Here is a 20,150-nt window from a genome sequence, read left to right as displayed (position 1 = left end):
GACAGTAGCCCCATCTGGATACTTCCAGGAATGAACTGGAAACGTGATTTCTAACAGAAGAAGAATGTCAAATTGGACGTATGTGGATGGTAGATTTTCCAAATCTTCCAATGGTTGAGCAATTTGTGTATGCACTTATTTTTTAAATAAGTACAAATCAATTAATGATAACCCTTGAAAACAACTTTTAAAGCTTTCAAAGTACAGGCTGGTTAAGTGACTCCATCAATCTCACTGAGTGAGTCACCTGTGACTATTATTCATATCTTCCAGGCTTACAAATGAGCACAAGTATCAATCCCACATTGTTTAAAACTATTTCTATGACTGCAGGCAGAGATGCCAGGAGAACCTCATCGGTTGGCCCATTAACAGTTTCCGGTTGCTCAGTAAAACGCTATCTTCTCCTGCCGGACTCTCCCAAAGTTTGGAATGTTCACAGCCACGTGACAGACTTTTTTCACTATCCCTTGATTCAATCCAGGCATCCAATAAGAGAACACTCTGGAAGGCATTTAGGAAAATTTCCGACCAATCGAATTACAAGGGGGCGGGACACTCCCCTCCGCGACGTCCGCTCCCCGTTAGATCCTTGGATTCTTGACATGGCGTAAGAGAGGAAGGGTCTAGTTTGGTGACGGCGTAAGCAATAACGGCATACTTGGTGTTGGCAGGAAAGTTTGACTCGTAGTTTGTGGAGCAACAATTCCAGCTTGAATTCTCTCTAATCGAGTTTGGGTAAGTAGTGTGCCAAAACGCGTGATATGTGAATGCGTAGGTTTTCAGATTCCGCGACTTCTCTGAACTATGGCTCAAGTTAATACTTGTGAGGAGGCTGGGTTAAGCGCAAAAGTAGACGAACGCCCTCCTTCCGCTCAGGAGCTTCGCTCACGTTTAGCCGCGAGCAGCTGTGTAAATAGACGCGTTGCTTTGTGCATAAAATGTATCTAGTGACTTGTTGTGTATTATTTTATTGAAAGAAAAATTGACAATTGTTACGTGGCGCAGGTCAAGCCGGCACATGGTAATGCTAAAATAATGGTGTTAATTCTATGGATGGCGAGTTATATATGACAGGGTAAATATCTAAAACTGTATAGATGATATGTAGGTGACTGTAGAGTTTTGGGTCATATACATGACTGCAAACGCTTTATACTGCATGCGTTTCGGTGGTTTTGCTCTAGTCATACGTCCTGTAACGGCTTGCATGTGCCTGAAATTTACAGATCGATGTGATATGTTTTATGAGCTGAAGGAAGCACTGCAGCATTGTACCCAAATCACGGCGGGGGGTACCTGTGGAAAGTTGTGTTGCTCATTAATGATGTTAAAACGAAATAGTGATCTGGTCCTTAGAATGAGTAACCAGAGTGTCATTTAAATGCCAACTGTTCAGTACAGTATTTCGTGTTTCGGTGCACATTTCTTTCGTTACCACCCACCCCCCGGTAATTCCATACCGTGGATGTCGGGTAGTGTGGCCTGTTAACCCTTATAGTGCCTGACTTTGGACTGGCTTCCCGTCCAAGTTTGCTTCCTGACTTGTTCCCCATATTCCATGTTTAGTCTCCAGTGACCCAGAATTGAAGTGATTGGATTTAATGTAGGGTGATTTTTTTTTTTTTAATAGGTTCTTTGCAAAGCACAGATCTACAAATAGTTTACCTGATACATTGATACAAAACAAGGGTGTATAGCAGCCAGGTAAAACAGTTTATATTCGAGAATAAAATACAGCATTAAAAATGCCAAAGCAAGTTTTATTTGAGCTCCTGTGACACAGGATAAAGTGGGCTTGGGATTGGCATGCTATGGAAAAACAAATTAATATCCAGTCATTATCTATGTGACATTACAAAATTTAGCAGGGTCAGTTGTGAATTTGTATATTGTGATTTTTAGTTCTTAATTGCAGAGTGTTGGTACAATTTTTTAAAAAAAGGGCTCTATCTATTATCCTAGTTATTATCCATGGTGTTTCTTGCATGATTCTACTTGATAGAGGGAAGTTGTGCAGAAAGTCTCTTAAGGCATTTGCACAAGCATTTGTATATATCTCTTAACCTCATACAACTATAATCTGTTTTCAATTGCACAAGTAGAAGTACCAACACCAAGTACAGTCATTTGGCAGGTGAATGTGTTGTAGCTAAAGCATAAAATCTTTAAAGAAGTTTGCTGGTTCAGTTTCTGCCTTTGCCTCAGTATGTTAACCTGAGCAAAATCCTTACCATGACTGTGCTCCAAAAGTTGAAAAAAATCTGAAATCAGATATTATATATCCTCTTCCTCTAATTGCCTTGGATAAAAAGAACAGTTAAAGGCATGAAAATCCCAGGAATATTTTTAAGACACACAAATTTAGAATCCATTTTTTCCCTATTAAAAATAAAAATACCACAGCTACATAACTTGTTATTGTTTCTTAGTATGGTAATCAGTCGGAGATTCCATTGCAAGTGCCATTACGTTAAAAAAAAAAACACATCATAGTGAGGACAGTGTCCCTGAGTATCTAAGTGTCTGTTCAAATGGCTAGACAGTGTTGTTTAGTGGGTTCAGAAGTGTACTTGAAACCACAAGGATACATATTCTGATCCCTCCCTGTCTCGCTCTTTGACCCTCATTCAGCCTAAACAGCCTGATGTCTTACTGTAATAGCACCCTGTAGGTTTTAATATATTTTACCTGCTAGAGTGTATTTTGTTAAGGTGTTTACTTTGGTCCTGTATAAGTTTTTCTGATAATGTTAATATTTTGTAAGTTCTTGTCTAATTTTGAGTTATATCTATCTATCTATCTATCTATCTATCTATCTATCTATCTATCTATCTATATATGTGTATATATATAGATGTGTATATATGTGTATATGTATATATATGTGTATATGTATATGTATATATATATGTATATGTGTGTATATATATATATATATATATATATATATATATATATATATATATATATATATATAATGTGTGTGTGTTAAGAGGGCAGGCTCCATTGTAGGATTAAAGTTGGACAGTTTAACATCTGTGGCAGAGCGACGGGCACTAAGCAAACTCCTGTCAATCATGAATAATCCACTGCATCCACTTAACAGTGTCATCTCCAGGCAGAGGGGTAGCTTCAGTGACAGACTTTTGTCACTGTCCTGCTCCTCTGACAGACTGAGGAGATCGTTCCTCCCCCACACTATGCGACTCTTCAATTCCACCCGGGAGTAAATGCGAACATTAATTTTATTTTAATTTTTTCATTACTATTTAATTTAATATTGTTTCTTTGTATCAGTATACTGCTGCTGGATTATGTGAATTTCCCCTTGGGATTAATAAAGTATCTATCTCTATCTATCTCTATCTATCTCTTTATCTAGTGAAGATTAAAAACATTCCAGATGGTAAATACTAATATGGACATTTATTACTTTTGTATTCATTACTGAAATCTTGAATGTATTTATAGTGGTCTGTTCTATTTATAAATCAAAACTAAGTTCTTACCTGTATGATTAATGAGCAGTTTCCTTTCCTGTTAATAGTTAAACCTTTTTCCAAAGAGCTTTCTCGGTCTATATTCATATATGATGTCTGCCATATTCAGACTTCCCTGCTTATTTTAAAGCTCCACCTGATTTCATTACCTGGATTTTACAAGCTCTGTGCAGAGTAAAACTAGTGCCTTATTAGAAAACCAAATTTTTCTAAGTCTGTGGTGTAATTGTTTTTACTAATAGATGCATCATCTCTTGTATTGCATAAGTTTCCTGAGTCTCCTTGTCTGATTCACTATTTTTATCAGCGCTAAGGCTTAAATTTTAGCATGAAATTGCAGGAATTTCACAAATTCTGCATTTTTTTAACTTAATAAATTGGGAAACATCGCAGTGGTCTTTTAAGACAAAATAGTCTTTTATTATTGCCTCATTTATTTCAATATTCATAAACATACAAAATTTGTACTTTCTTTGAGAGCACAATGATGTGACCAGAATCAGCTGTAATTTATAAATGTTTTAACTTTTAACATAATGCATTTGAATGAAGGAGATGGAAATGATAGTGATATTAATTGATTTTTCAATACAACTTCATGAATATCGCTGATTATTGATCATCGCTTCCCTCTTCTGGTTTTTCTAGGGCCAACGCTACTATCATGTTACTGGATTGGCTGATACCGAATCAGACTTTTTCTTTCTTTATCTCGTTAAGAAAACTTTACCCTAAGCTCTTATATAACCAGATACTGAGAAACCTTATGTTCTGTATTAAATTTTTAACCTCGGTATTTTTATATTGAAACTAAAGACAACAGGTGTTACTTACTCATTTTTTATTAACAAAATGAAATTATGTAGACTTATTTTTAAGTGACCATAAAATACTGCAATAAATAAAATTCCCTTAAAATAAATATTTTTTTTAATTAATGAAATATGTAGGTAAAATATTTATTCATAATACATATGGCATTAAGGAAAAATAAATGGTTCTCATAAGTACAAAGTGTCATATTGTTTCATTTATTAATGTACTTATCTGAAACTGCTTAATTTAAAAAAGTAGTTTTCACCATTTATATAATAAAGTATATGAATTCTCACGCATTGAGTCATTTAAGTTATGTTGTCAGTTAAACTCTGCTTAAATGAAGGTATACATACAATTAGAAGTTATCTTTTTTAATCATTATTTGCACTGCAACTTTTTGCTGTTAAAATTTACATTTATTTATACACTTTTTTTTCCCTGTGTACCAGCTCTACCTGCCTAATTCTTGAAGTATACTTGATTCTTATCAAAACTTATACTGTATGACACACACAAACACAGTAAAAACTTAAAAAAAAAGTTGCACATCTAGCAAATGTTCCTAAGATGTTTATCAAAAAATGTTGCTATTAACCTAACAAGCAGCAAATTAAAATTCTTGTTTATCTCTTCTTTTCTAATTTAAAATATGAGCTGCTGTATTTAACACAAGTTTGCTTACTGTCCAAACTCCAAGAAGTAGTGCTATTATAATTAAAGGACAAAGTAAAAAGGTCTGACATCCTCAGATTCCTTTTTCTTAGCCTTTACATTAAAGAAAGTGGAATAATAAACTAACATTCTAATCTTCTGTCTCTCTGGTAAAGTCTGCTTTACTACTGTATTTACTGGAATTTTGTAGTCCAAAATGACATGAGCTAGCTCAGCTACTGTAATACCTTGCATAAAGGGGCATTACAATTAAATTACCATAAAGCATAGAAGAGCAGTCGCTAAAAAAATCCATTTTTGTGATCGACCAATTTACTGATCACTGATGTAGTGTAGTGAAAACTGGACAAGTTAGATCAGAGGACAATTGAATGAAAGTATCACTATAAGGGAGGCTCTCATTCAGCTTTTGAAACTAATAAATATCACTTCAGTTGAGCAAGACCCTTAACATGCAATTGATACGTCCTGGGTATGATGTTAATCTGCATCCAGCCCTGCATGTAGGCCCTCCAACCTACAGGGAAAAACTTGGGGGTTGGTGGCAGAACTGGCACTCCGGCCCCCATAAGAAAGGGGAAAAAAAACAAACAAAAAAAGTAAACCTCACACTGGTTCCATTCTGTCTGGACTAGTGTGGTGCTGAGGTGTCGCCCATTGCATGGTTGCACTCGTGTCCTAATCTGGGATCCTGAGTTGGTTCGTCATGTGGTGGGTGCAGCAATGCGCTGTATCAGCGCGTGCTCCTTATCTCTCTCTCTCTCTCTCTCTCTCTCTCTCTCTCTCTCTCTCTCTCTCTCTCTCTCTCTCTCTCTCTCTCTCTCTCTCTCTCTCTCTCTCTCTCTCTCTCTCTCTGTGTCTAACCATCCACAAAGGGATTATCCAGTTTAGGATGGCAGAGATCAGGTGCCTTTCCCAGGTTCACTGACCACAAAGCAGGAGTCAGCCTTGGACAGATTGCGTCACTTCTACCATTTGATATATATATAGTGCTAATTTTCAGTTAAACAGTAATTTAGCATGTATGTCTTTGGGATATGGGAAGAAAACTGGAGCATTAGGCAGTTCCAGCTCCAATTGTCCTAAGTAAAAACTGAGACCATTTAAAATGTGGCAAAATTTGTACTATACATATGCTAGTCTATATTGATGATGAAATGACCTGATACATACCGTATGTTCATTCTAAATCAGTGTGTTTAAATACTGTTTGGGAAGGTTTTGAAGCTAAAGTAATGGTCATTAGTATAACAGCCAAACTTACTAACAGTGACAGCATGTTGATTCTCCATGTAGATGGATTGATCACATGATGTACTAGATTTTTTTTTTTTATAAATATTTTCCATCTCCGACTGATTGGTATCTGTTTACAAGTTTTTTGTTGAGCGTTTGAATGCTGATATTGTGAATTGGTTATCAGACATTGTGACAGATAGTGAAACTGAATCATATGGCATTGTATGACTGAACTGTTGTAATATGCCTGGAGAATTTGGTAACTTGAAGCTTCAGCATGTCAAAAAGATAAAATGATTGTGATCAAGTGGATGGACAAGAAAGATGATAGCATCTTAATCAGTATTCACAATACAACAACTGTCAATGTTTGTGTTAAGTGAAATGTGGAAGTGACCAAGCTTATGCACGGTGGTAGCCTTCAATAACCCAGTGGGTACCTTCGATCATGTTGGCCAGGCTCCAAGATTCCTTTCTGTCATGCACAAGCAACAGAAAAAATATAGGAAAAGTGCACAGAGAAACTCGCTTCTTCTGTCCCAGCAGTTACATCAGTCTGTGCATTGGAGACTGTTTTAAAATGTATCATACGAAAGATGTGTACTAAATCTGCATCAGTACAACAGTGGATACAAGAAATTCCTTTCTTACTGTATTTATGCTACATTTTTCTGTTACACATAACACTTCTTGTTGAAAAAAAACTAAAAGTTTTTGGCTTGTTTTTCTGGCTGTAAACAATGCTAAGGGGGCTTCCAAGCAAGTCTGCTAAAGTAAAACTTTAGTAAAGTTAAAAAAAAAAAAAGTGCTTCAACAGCAATTGGGTTGGAACATAAACCTGCTGTCACTACAGCCCTCCAGGACCAGCTTTACACACCCTTGTATTAGGGTTAGTTATTAGATAAATTTTACTATATGAGGATTTGACTGAACACTGAGGTTTTCAGAAAAAAATCAGTTTCCTGTAGTTTCACCTAATTTCTTAATTTATATTAAACACTGATTTAATATTAGTTTTTAACTAATGCTTGAATGATTGAGGGAGGTAATTTTAAGTTTAAAGTGAAAGCCTATCAAAATCATAAGACACGCATAACAGTGACATGATCTCCTTTTATTTAAAATGGAAATGTTTCCCAGTACAGCAGTGGTATACTGCATGTTGTTGTTAAACAATGTCATGGTGTCATATACCTCATAATTCATTCACTCTGAACTTGCATTACTATAATAGGAGTTGTGCATTACTTCATTCTGTAACCAGTTTGGAGTATTTATAAGTAGAACTATTTTTGGTTTGAGAACCTTCTATAAATGTTTGTTTGTTAAATCCAAAGAGAAAAGACAGACCAACTTGCTCAGATAAAAGTAATGCATCAGTTAATTATGTAGTGCTGTTTAAAAATTTTATATGCATTTTTATGTACCGGGTTTGTTATAGTTGGTGTTTCTTCCCATTTGTGCCTTTGGATCCGTACAAATCCAACAGGCATCTGTGGAACATGACTATTCTGTCATTGTTTAAACTGCCATTTTTGTCTTGTTTGCTACACATTATTGTTATTGTAGAAATTAGTTGGGCTGGAGGTTATTGGACATACATTTGGTCTTTTTTTTTAAAGGGTGCCTTGCTTTCTTTTTTTCGACTTTTATGCTTTTCACCTGTGAAGGAGGTGCTTAGTGGTCATCTTATGCCATTGCTCCATCTCATGTGTTTCCTCATACTCGAACTTCCTCTTTCTATTCACCAAAGTCAAACTGACTAATCACACCATAGCCAAACTGAACAATCAGATTTGTCTGAAGGACTGGAAACACACACAGACCTTAATGTCTGTATCTATACTAGTTCTAGATTCTGTCATGGCTGACTCTGGCTTCCCTCTATTGTGAAGTGGATTAAGCAAGTTTAAGGTATGGATGAATTAGTAATTTCCAAATACATTTTTTTTGTTGGTCTTTACTAATTTTGTTCTTATCTGATTTCATACAAGTCCATGTGTCAGATATTTAAAGGAATGTGCAAATTGTATCAAATTTACATTTGTAGAAGTACAGCAGCATAGTAATAACTACATTTTATTGAAATGAGCTAATAGTGTTTCAAATAACTTTAATTTGTTAATTTCATGCAGAAGTGTGGAGTCTTGTAAAAATTCCTTGGTACCTGCAGAACCTGACTCAAGGTTATGCGATGTATGACTGAGTTTAAGAGTTTATTCATGTGATTGAGAACAGGTGATGATAGCATAAGTGAATCCCTGAGAAAAGTGCTTGTTGAAAAGTAAATAAATAACATATCGTCAATATTTTAATCAATGCTGTCTCACTGTAAAAGTGCATGCTGTTCATGGGGGTAAGTGTGCATATGTTTGCAACTCTGTTTTTTTTTTTTTTCTTTTTGTTTGATAGTTTTCTCAGTGTTATGTTTTCAAGTTAATAGTTTTCAAGTTAATAACTGCATATGTTGTGTGGCTTTTAATGCAGATGTACATTAGTGTTTGCTGGATGGAGTATTTATTTTTGTAGGTTCTTATGTTTTAAAAATCCTCGTCGACCTCTTGCCCAATTCATGTGCATTTTAGTTGGGTTATTAAGAATGCGTTTAGGAGTGATGTGGAAGCTACCCAGAATGGGATGGAACTTTTTAGGAGCAGCCAGAATCAAGACTGAAAACTAATGACATGCAAATCTCTTAATCCCTTTTACTATTGCCTTATAGTTTGTACTATTACAGTTACATTCAATGCGCACTGGTTTTTCAGCCCTGGTTCTCAAGTACTTCTGTGGCTTCTTTGTTTATATATACTGTAAATTTAGCATGTAGTGAGAAGCTTTTCATTAAAATTTTGTTTTGTTTTTTACTATGTATGTGAACTTGATTGGTAAGTGAACATACAAGAGATTCAGAACTTGTGTCTCCTCTGTAAAGGTGCGCTTTCAGTTACAAATGAAAGAAAATGTTTTGGTTTCTTTTTCTTAATTGCCTTAATATACTTCTGTCTAAATCTGCCTGTTTTAAAGAACTGAATTGAGGTGTATGATTAACAGAGAATACAACTAATCCATCTAATTAAAGATACAGATCTTAATCTAGAAGAGGAGCAGGCCTCTATTGAATTCATTGGGTTAAATAAAAGTGGTATTTGAGGGTCATGTTTGAAAAGCAGCAACACAGCAACTCGAATTTTAATGAGCAATTTGTTTAGTATGTTCAGGTTCAGTTCTCCTGCTTCATCTGTAAATGTCATGTGGGTAATTTGGTCTTAGTCTTGGATATTTAGGGATAGCAACATTTCATTATTTTAAGCAGTAACACTAATTTGTGCCTTTGCTTACAGCACCTCATTTGCGCAACAAAAAAAACCAAACAAAAAACCAAACATTGTTAGTAGAATACATGTTGCATCTTTGCTGTCCATTTGGTTAAGGAGTTGCACTGTAATTCTCAAGGCTGATGGTTCAGTCAGCAGCACTAACTCACTGCATAATTCTGAGCAAGTCACTCCGCTTGTGCCTTAATTAGATCACAACCTGAAAATCAATAACAAGAACTTAACATTACCTTTAACAATACATTTTCTTATCACAAGATATATCCAGCCTCTCTTTGTTCCTTGGCCTTACTGACCTACCCAAACCTTAACGTCAATCCATATTACAGATTAAAGTTTTATACATTTTTACTTACCTTTTTCTTTTTGTAGGTGGAGTAGGGATTTGTGCCTTTGCCTTTCTAATGGCATGAGCCTGAGCACAGTCTGTATCTACTTGCATTTTGTTTCTGATTCAGCATTCTGTTATCCTCAATTTCCCTAAATGCACACATATTCGTTGGAGTGATGCTTCTCCAGTAGTAACGCTCCGGTAGCATAAATGGTTGTGAGAGTGATTTTCTGCTCTGTACTGAACTGTGGGTCTGTATATGGATTGTCTCTCCTTGTTCCAAAGATGCTGGAATAGGTTCCCCACACACCAGAATAGTGTAAGGAAATAAATGTTTTTTTTGTGTGTTGTATTAATAAAAATGAATCGCGTGTCACCCCAGATGACTTTCTTTGCTTTTCAAATGTATCACATTAAGCATATTACTGCATAGCATGCAACATATTATTTTGATAATTATAAAAATATTCTTGCTTAAAAGCTATTTTGCACATAACCTAATTGTTTCCGGCTTTTGTAAGTTTAAAAGATAACGGGAATGAATACAATGAAAAGAAGCCATGTTTATGTGGCTGACGCATAGTGTTTTTATAGTGTATAGAATATTAATGGTTAAAAACAGAGATGTTCTTATAATTCTAAGGAGAACTTATGTTTTTGCATACAGTAGTTATGAAAGCCTTTTCCCATCATATTCACAAAAGGTTTTCCTTGCTGTTGTGTTATGCATTCAGCAAGCACATGCTCCGTATTTGTATTTGACCTTTTTGTTAAAACTTTACAGCCTTGATTCAGAACAGTGTATAGTTGTATGCTTGTTTAATTGAGCTTGCTCAAGCAGCAATGATTATACTTGTACAAGCAAGGAAGGAAATGCCCACCCTGTCTGATTTCCAGGGTTATTGATTTAAAAGTTAAATTTAGGATTAAGGTTTATAGTGGCTATAATGATTGGGATTGAGCAGCATAGCCAAATTGATCCAGGAAGTTCATATTAATTAAAGCTCTCTGATCGGTCAGATTCAACTTTTTGCACAAGCAAAAATAGTAAGGATCTTTCATGTAAAAGAAGTTGAAGAAATCTTTGTTCAATTGGGTATAGTTTATTTTTACTGTAGAAGGCATAATTGTAAAGTCCTAAAGGGTGTTTTCGTGGTTTGTTGGTCAGCATTTTGATTACTGATTTAAAATAAAAGTGCTGGATTTTCTGAGATTAGTTTGTAAAATCCATTAAAACTACTTCACTGTTGTAGACTGGACTCGCTAATACATTTGCTGCATTTACTTTATACATTCCTTTTGAGATTTCAGTCTTTAGATTGTATAGAAAGTAATAATTGGTGACTATCGGAAGGAAAAGAAACTTGAGCTGTGTGGTAAATTATTCATACTTTTTTGTGAATCCAACACAGCAGAAAATATCATTCAAACAAATAGTATGCATTTTTTACCTAACAACATACTGTTTTCCAATCATACATAATTAAAATCAGTACTTGTCATGTTAAAAGTATAATTTGAAGTGTACCTTAGCTAGTTTGTCACAAGATGGAATGTTTTCTGTAATTGGCTGTTGATTATTTGTTGTGTAGTCTGCTTAGTTTATCTACTTCATTTTAGTACATACGAAATATATTAACTCCTGATATGATGGATCATTTTTATATTTCAGCATAATATAAAGCTTTTGTTAACTGTCAAGAAGGAAAGGAAGTGACTGTCATAGAATAGCATGAATACTATACCCTGTGCATAAGCAATGTTTAATTTTTGACAAAAGCCAAGTACAGTTTTAGTTTCAAAGGGCATAACTCTTAACTCCATTGTGCTTTCGAAAATTATTCCTTTACATGGAGTCATCTTAAATTAATTAATATTTTTTTTTTGGCCAGGTATTACTTTTGAATGACTTTGATAGTCACTTGCATGTTTTTATCTTAATGACTGATTTTCTTCAAATGTACTGTACCCCCAGATATGCTTTTCCCCATGAGAAATAATTTGGCTGTTTCAATATACAGACTGTAATTACCAGCTAAACTGCAGCACTAGAGATCGGAAATACTTGGGCTTGTCTACTTTTATGCCTTTTTAGTACTCTAATGTGGCAAAATTAAAAGGGCTGTACCAGTATATTCTGTAAATGTAAATAAACACTTGTTGTATATGTATGGCTTGCTTTCATGTGTCCCTGAGATGTATGAACAGATGTATATGACAGAAATATGCTTTTCTGTTAGTTTGTTTTCAAAAGCACGTCTCTTTTTTCTGTCTCATACTTTAGCTTAATGTTTTTACAGCTGTGTCTTTGGTACGTTTTTCCTTATTTTGGAAGATTTTTGGAGGGTATGCAACTATCCCTAAAGATTCAAGTTAAATCCAATCTCTTTGTGTGTTCCTAAAACGGATGCTATTAAAAAACACAGCAAAGAAATCACAGCTTTGGACACCTTTCACAATTACAGAATGATTAGGTTTCTGATTGAAGACAAACAATATTTTTGCTGTAATACATTGATAAGTATATTAACAATTATTATTTATCATTAGGCTGGCTTTTAGACTGGATCAATTTTCCTTCTTCAAATAAAAAATAAAACACTTTGTTCATCCACCACACCTATTTAAACAAAGCTGCATTTATTACATATTCTTGTGCTTCAGTGGGCATTCAATAATTTGTTTTAAGTTTATTACCTGTTTCTATGGCTGTTCTTAACTTTTATTTTGTTTTAAGTTACTTATTTCCTTTAAACACTTTTCTCTTTTGTAAAGGAATTGATCAAAAATGTATTCTGCTGCTTTAAATATCTCTATTTTTTGTTTTTTTAATGGGAGACTTTAGCTTGTGTTGGTTTTACCTGAGCATAATCATTCGGAAAGAGTTAATGCAGACTAATAAAAAAACAAAAAAACAGTGCACTGCAGTCATCAGAATCTTTTTTTTTTTTTTTTTTTTAATTCTGCACATTGTTGGTTTTAGCTGTTGTTGAGTTTGTGTTGAGCTCCAAATTTAAGACATACTTCAGATAAATTAATGTGGATACAGCTCTTAATTTTTTCCCCCCCCCCCAAGGATGGTATTTTAAATTCATTTGTCGAGCAGCAAAGGTGTGTAGTAAGAAGAAAGTAAAACAGTAACCATGAACTTTTGGAAAGACACATGCTACACACTTGGTAAAGAAATTTGTTGATACCGTCTTTATTGTCACGTATTTAAAAGCTGGTTAAGATCCTGTATATTGTTTTTGGCCTTTATTTACCAGGTAATCCTTGATTCAAGATGACACAACTGCTGTGTTACAGTGCCTGAAAAAAGCTTAGTGTGTTGATATCACTTTTAAATGTTTATAGCTTGTACGTTCCAGTTACTAGAATTCCAGAGTTAAAGCCCACAATCATGGTACTATTGAAAATAATTAAGGATATTGTACCATAAATTAAACTATCAGTATTTTAGAGAATGTTTATCATCATACTACAGTGTTACACTTGATAGTTTAATTAAAAGTGCAGGTAACTTGTTAATCACAATCTCTCAACTTTTGTTTATGTCAACAGTATATAACTATTTTTAAAACACAGTACAATTACTGTGTTTAGCTAAGTAAAATATGTAATTAGCCTCTATAGCTGTGATTATGTGTTATGACCAGCATAGGAAGCAAAACAGTTTCCTCCTTGTAAAAAGAATTCTCATTTAGCCATTAGTGTAGTGATTCTGTTTTCATATTGATTAAAATTAGTAATTGCTTCCTGCTTCTTCAGAATTTAGTTTTAGTAAAAGTATTATTACAGCTCATTTTAAAATGACTTGACATTATCTACTTTAAATCATTATAGCATCTGGTATTATAAGCCTGAACATTATATTTAGAAGTATAATTTTAGTTGGGTGACATTCATTATTGAAATAACAAAGCATTTTAAAACCTGCTTAATTCGTTCCTGGGATGGCGTCTCATGTTCAGTGCTTATCCTGGCCGACTGTGTTTTTGCAAAATACTGATAAGAGGTAATAAATAATGTACTTTGTCCTACAAGTGCTTCAATTTTAAAGACCTATAAGGAACAACTTAATGGATGAATGGACTATATTGTTAGTGTAACAATATGTTAGTGTAGCAATATGTTAAATTATAAAATATATAAGGCCCTGTAATGAGCACTGCTGTTCACAAGCCTGTTAATCGCTGTGTGAAGATTACACATTCTGTCTGTGTCTGCATTGGCTTTTCTTCAGGTGTACCTGGTTTCTTATATTCCAAAAACAAAGACCCTTTGTGGTTATAAGTTGGCACTTTATAAATGTGATTATGGCTGTGTGCACTAGTGTCCATGAAGATGGACTAATGCTCTGTTCAGAGCTGGTTTTTGCCTTATATCCAAATCTACTAGCAGAGTCCCAGTGATCCTGAGTTGTGTTATGTGGTTTTAAGATATTATGTTGCAATACTGTACTTCTGTTTTCTTTCTTCAGTATTCCTGGTCTTCTCATAACTTCCTTTCCCTATAAGTTACTTAATGGGAAGCAAATCGCAAAAGATTTTTTTTTTTTTTTTACAGTAATTTCAGGTAGTAGGTCACTTGGCTCGAGACATTTTTAAAAAGAAAGCGGTGCTTGGTTCTTTAAACTGGGGAAATTGCAGGCTGGCCTAGCAATATAAGAAAGGCAACTTCATTTGCCATCAAATATAGTGCTAAAGAGGAAAATGAGAGGATGAGGATCTGTCAAAATTCCTCAAATAACATTAAGAATAGGTATTCAATAGACTCTGAGCATATGCCATCGGAGTCTGGAGACTAGTACTTTCAGATCAAGTCCATCATGGATAGGTTTTAAGAGACATGTACAATGTAAAGTTTTAGATTTTGTTAGTTCAAGTGTAGCACAATTTTAAGAGCTGGGGTGTATTCTGTTTATGTGTAACTGCAGAAATGTATTTCTTCCAACATTGTTGGGTTCTAAGGGTTATCTGTTTCATACATTTTTTTTTTTTATTGCACCTCATTTAATCGTCTTGTATTTACAGTATATTAAATAAAATTTATCTGTTGTTAGGGTTGTGAGTAAAAGCCATTTAAATGTTTAGCCAATTCAAGGTTGAAAACCATTTATAAAGTTACTAAAATGGTTAGCACTTAAACCGTAGCCCCATCTACTCTGCAGCACCTATCCCCAAGCACAACGTGATTTACAAAGAAAGGAGTATTTCAGCTTAGCCTTTTTAAAATTTTGCATGCCAGTTCCATTACAGAGATGTGGCTCAGCACCTGGCAACATGGTGTGCTAACACCCTCGCCCACAATGCCAAGAAGACCAAAGAGCTCTTTGTGGATTACAAGAAAACCAAAGACCGCAAACACGCTACCATCCATATAAACGGGGCTAAGGTGGATTGTTTCCAGCTTCAAATTCCTGGGCATCCACATCTCTGAGAACCTTTCTTGGACGATAAACACTTCCAGTCTGGTTAAAAAGGTGCAGCAGCAACTTTACTTTCTGCAGAGGCTAATGAAAGCCTGCCTGTCTCCTCAGATTCTTTTGAAAAGTTAAAGCTCCACTGTCAGGAGCATATTGACTAACTTCATTACGTTGTGGTATCGCAGTTGCTTCATAGCTGACATGAAGACTTTGCAATTTCAAAATTGGCTAGAATATCATTGGCATCCTGCTGCTGACCATCACAGCCCTACAGCATACATGGTGTCTGCGATGAGCTTGCAGCATCAGGACTGTTTACCCTCCATCAGGGAGGCTCTATAGGAGACTCAAGAATAGTTTCTTTCATGGTAACATCACTATTCTGAACTCTCAATTGTTACCACTCAATAGCTGTCTTTTCTAAATATCAATACCTTCTGACTGTGCTTTTTCACCTGTTTACATATATCTATTTGGTACCTAAAATATTTCATATATTTATATTCATATATCATGTATTTATACAAAGTGACCAGTGTTCATATCTATATAACCTCTCTTGTATATACCACTACTTGTAAATTCAAATACCATACGTATATATAAACATAGATATGTATATTCTTATTTGCATGTTGCCTTATTGCACCTTACTGTCTATCAAATGTCAGTGTACTGTTTGCGCCTTCTGCCTATTGCACCTTACTCTACTATTCGCATTTTATGGTTAGATTCTAAATTACATTTTGTTGTACCTCTAATCCAAATCAGATTTCCACAACTGAATCAAATCAAGTGTTATAAAAAGGTACTGACTGCACCAGGTAAAACGATGTTTAGGAACCCATCCTTACAGGGCCTCCTATTTTAATGATGACTTTTCTCTACTGTGTGCTCTTCTAATCTTTTGCTTGAGATGAAATTTCCAGTCGCTTACTGATTTACATCCGGCCACTTTATAGCTTTGCATTTATTTATTTTATTTTTACCCCAGCTCCTGTTTCCTGACCTTTGAGTCTAGTACTTGTTTACTTGTGGCTTTTTGAGAACCAAACAAGACTGAGCAGATACTGATTAGAAGTACCTTTGGGAAAGTATCAGATTGAAACCTTGTATAAATTTTGATATGAACAGGCCATTTGTTAAATGCAGTGGAGTATTGAAATATTCTTCTTAATATTTTAACGCAGTACACCAAAGACAACTACTGGGATGTGCATTGTACATTTCTTCTGTGCCATGTATAGGAATGTTTGCAGTGCACCATCTTAATTTAATTTTACGAGTATTTATGTAACTAAATTGTGTTCAGAAAGAAGGCATCTGTCAAAATTATTCCTGCTGTAGAGATTCCTATATGGAATTTGAGTTGAGTGTTTGGTTCCATTTTGGTTTTCATAATATTATAGAAAAACAAACTCTATGTATGAACTGTAACCTGCAAGGATTGTCAATACAACCAATTACTATGGCACACTATAGACTAGGAGTTTCTCTCTAACTTCAGTTGACTTGTGTGCTTGAAGGTTGATTTATACTGCCCGTAAAATTCACAAACAGATGTAATCAAAGAAAAAGCAGAGAAGTAAGTTTCCTTAGCTGAAATAATTTGTTACTGTCTGCTGTTGTCTTTGCAACTGCCCTTACTGGCCAGAGTTCATCTCTTTGAGGAAATGGCTAGTTAATGACCTACATGTATCTCATTACAACATAGATTTATGTAGCCTTAAGAAGTTTAAATCCCAATGTGTATACATTCAATGTTTTAAATATTTAATTTTAAAATTCAAATTATTTGTTTTAACAGAGAAATGAAATGTTGAATATTCCATTTTAGTTGAGAGGTGACCAACACTTTACTGTGCCAAATGATGCAAAAAAAAGAGAAAAAAACAACTCCTGTGTAACACTTTGCGCATAATCCACATGTTCGACATCCATTTGTATATTCAAAACATGCAAAATATGTGCATTTTTGTTAAAATACTAACAATTACTTCCTGAAAATTCTGCATTAAATTTAAACAAGGAAGATGTAATTCCAACAGTGTGTGTATGGATTTAAAGATCTGCCCCCCCAAACCCCCCATCATTCATTAGTGAAAAACCTGTCTTTAATTCAGACATATTCCTTTGAGTGTGGTGTGTGTGGGCAGCAAACAAACCCTGATCAGAACACCTTTGGGACCTGCATGTGATATAAACCTGCAGTAGTTAGGAGATTGACCAAATATTGGGCCCTGTAAAATCCTTTTTTATTTTTTCACAAATTCCATATTTTTTTTAACTGTAGGAAAGTAGCAACAGCTACAATAAACCAAACAGTAGTGAAATGGCACTTTACATTCCTTTTAGTGAAACGGCACACTAGCACCAGTGTACCTTATTGTACATAAACATAACGGCTAGAAGTTCTGGGCATGAACTAATGAATAAATAAAATTTCAAGGAAATTTTTTGCTTGGAAAAAAACTCCATCTATATATTTATCTCTCCATTCTATAAAAAAAAACTTGGGATGAGATGAGACATGACCTTCTCAGAAGGACACTTTTTCACGTCCCACGAGACTAGACTTTGTGCCAAGAGATTTAACCACGCCTGGGGCCGGAAAAAACAGAGTAGATGACAAAGTACAACTTCGCAAAGAATTCAAAAACGTTGGCGCAATATACATGCTAAGCAATTTAGAGATAATGGAAGTAGGAAAATTTGAAAGCCGCAAACAAACAGAAAATATTACTCAGTGAAATAACAGAACAGCGAAAAGAGATCACATAGTGTTTGAGGATGAGGCAGTGAGACAAAAGGACAGCTGCCGTACAGGCTTTTAAATGTCGAAGTGGCGCATGAGATGCAGCTCATGCAGCACAGCAGCAGCAAGCCAGCAGCTGATCAAGCAGTATCACTGTTTAAGAGGGGTTTCGGAGGAGTGACCGCGTCCGCTTGAGGTGCATTCAGCCCCTCTCTACACAACAGCGCGTAGTGCAAGCAGGGGGATTTGGTGAATGAAGCGAGCAAGTGGGCGAAGCCCCCTAATTATAGCTAAAAACAAAAATGTAATTTGTACGTTTAAACATCTGAATTCAGTAAACCAATAGTCATTATATTCTAATGCCCTTACAATTTCCCTGACACCCATCCCCATTGAAGTACATAATTGTGAGGTGCTTGATGTTTAACTGACTGAGTGACTCTCTTGTCTGTGACTCTTGTATTTACTAAAGATCCTCTCACAGTCAACTGAGCTGACTGGGAAGTATATGTAGGGCAGTGCTATCTCTTTCACCCTTGGAAAAAACTGTCTTGCACGCTTCCAGCAATCAGCCAGCTCCACAGAAGAAGACAGACCCCCGTTTGAAGCACAGTGTAAATACGCTGTCTACTCTTCGCTTAGCTTTGCTGATGGGTTTCAGTTTTGTGTATCCTTCAATGTGTTTTTTTCCATAGCAAGGGCCTGCCTGGGATCAAACACTCTGACCAGCTTATATATCTCTTTCATAGGATGGACATCCCATTGTTTTGAAAACTTAGCAAAGGCCAGGTGGAATGCATCATGCAGGTGATCAAGAAACTTCTCTCCTCTGTTGCATGGCAATTTGATTAAACAGCTCATCACCCATATGTTTTTGCAGTTCCTTTCATCAGGCAGGAGCCCAGATCCTCCATGATATTGTATGCTGAGACAGCGGTAGGATAGTGAGTGCCCTCCAGAATTGCAAAAGTTGTGACTAGTTTGATGCATATCTTGGAGAAGAAGGTAAACTTCACTTTTTGGGTTGCTAGTTTTTCCTCAGTTTCAATCATCTCTCAGATATTTGTTAGAGCCTGAGCTGATGTGTTCTCAGGCAGAAAGAACTCTTTGTAAAGGTAAATATGTTCAGCTTGATACCATACTGAATCGAACTAGCTATTCCTTGATCAGTACAATCTTTTATTGACGAGAAGGTTGCCCATCCCTTTTTCCTGGCAGGCATCTTGAACAAGGCAGACTTTACCGACATCACTAGTGGTGCAGCCTAACTGAAGTATTTATAGTGCTTCTAGGTCTCTTCCACCAATCTGACATGACACAAGCAGGTTGAATGTACACTGTTAGGCATAACCCCTTTTAAAACTTCCTGGTATGCTTTCAGACAATTTGATACATTGTCTGTAACCATTGATAAAATGTATTTAAGATTCAGCTGATTGTTGTGAAGGGACTGAAGTACTGCCTACTGTATGAAAAGGTGGACAAGTTTCAGCTCTGTATAAAGGTAACATTTACTAGAAAGTAGTGGTCTTCAGTACCTGTATTTGTCATTGTCAGTTATTTCTAATGATTCTTAAACTTTAAATGTTTACAGATTGAAAATGTATTCCTTACATAAGTAGCTTAAAAAGCCATACATCTGTAGCTTCATCTACTGCATGTATTAAAATTATTAATTGCAAAGCAAAAGCTAACTAATCTGAAAGACACTAAATCTGGGAATTAAACAGAAACAAAGAAAAGTAACCACTTCTAAGGGCTCACTTTATCTGAGGAGAAGCCTGCTTTTCTGCCCAGGTTAGTAGGTGCGGAGTTTGGAGCGGAAGAGTTTCAGCGAGGCAATACGTTTAATAAATCCAGAAATATTGTTAATTTTCAAAAGGGAACCCCTTAATACCCAATTTCATTTACTTATAACATTTTTCTGCTTGAAAGACTGTTAGTACTGATAAATTGAATTTAATTGGTTCAGTAACTTACAGTAAATACATCTGTACAACTGGTTACATAAAAGAATTGCCATACAGCCAAATGTTTACTCACCTATCACTATATTGAGTCACTGTGGTTT

At 35.3% G+C, this 20,150-nt stretch overlaps 1 protein-coding gene across 15 annotated transcripts in view; it reads left to right on the top strand.

The window, feature by feature from the left end:
• Positions 1–557: 557 nt before the first annotated feature.
• The window catches only part of ppfibp1b (PPFIA binding protein 1b), a 197,045-nt gene continuing 177,452 nt past the window's right edge, over positions 558–20,150 (top strand). For all 15 annotated transcript variants that reach the window (XM_039761651.1, XM_039761655.1, XM_039761659.1 and 12 more), the window contains exon 1: positions 558–738. The gene's annotated coding sequence lies outside the window, so the exon portion shown is untranslated. The remainder of the gene's footprint in view (positions 739–20,150) is intronic.

The sequence above is a fragment of the Polypterus senegalus genome, chromosome 8, assembly GCF_016835505.1.
Source record: "Polypterus senegalus isolate Bchr_013 chromosome 8, ASM1683550v1, whole genome shotgun sequence".
Taxonomy (NCBI): Eukaryota; Metazoa; Chordata; class Cladistia; order Polypteriformes; family Polypteridae; genus Polypterus; species Polypterus senegalus.
The sequence above is the reverse complement of the archived record's forward strand: the minus strand, read 5'-3'. Positions and strand labels throughout refer to the sequence as shown.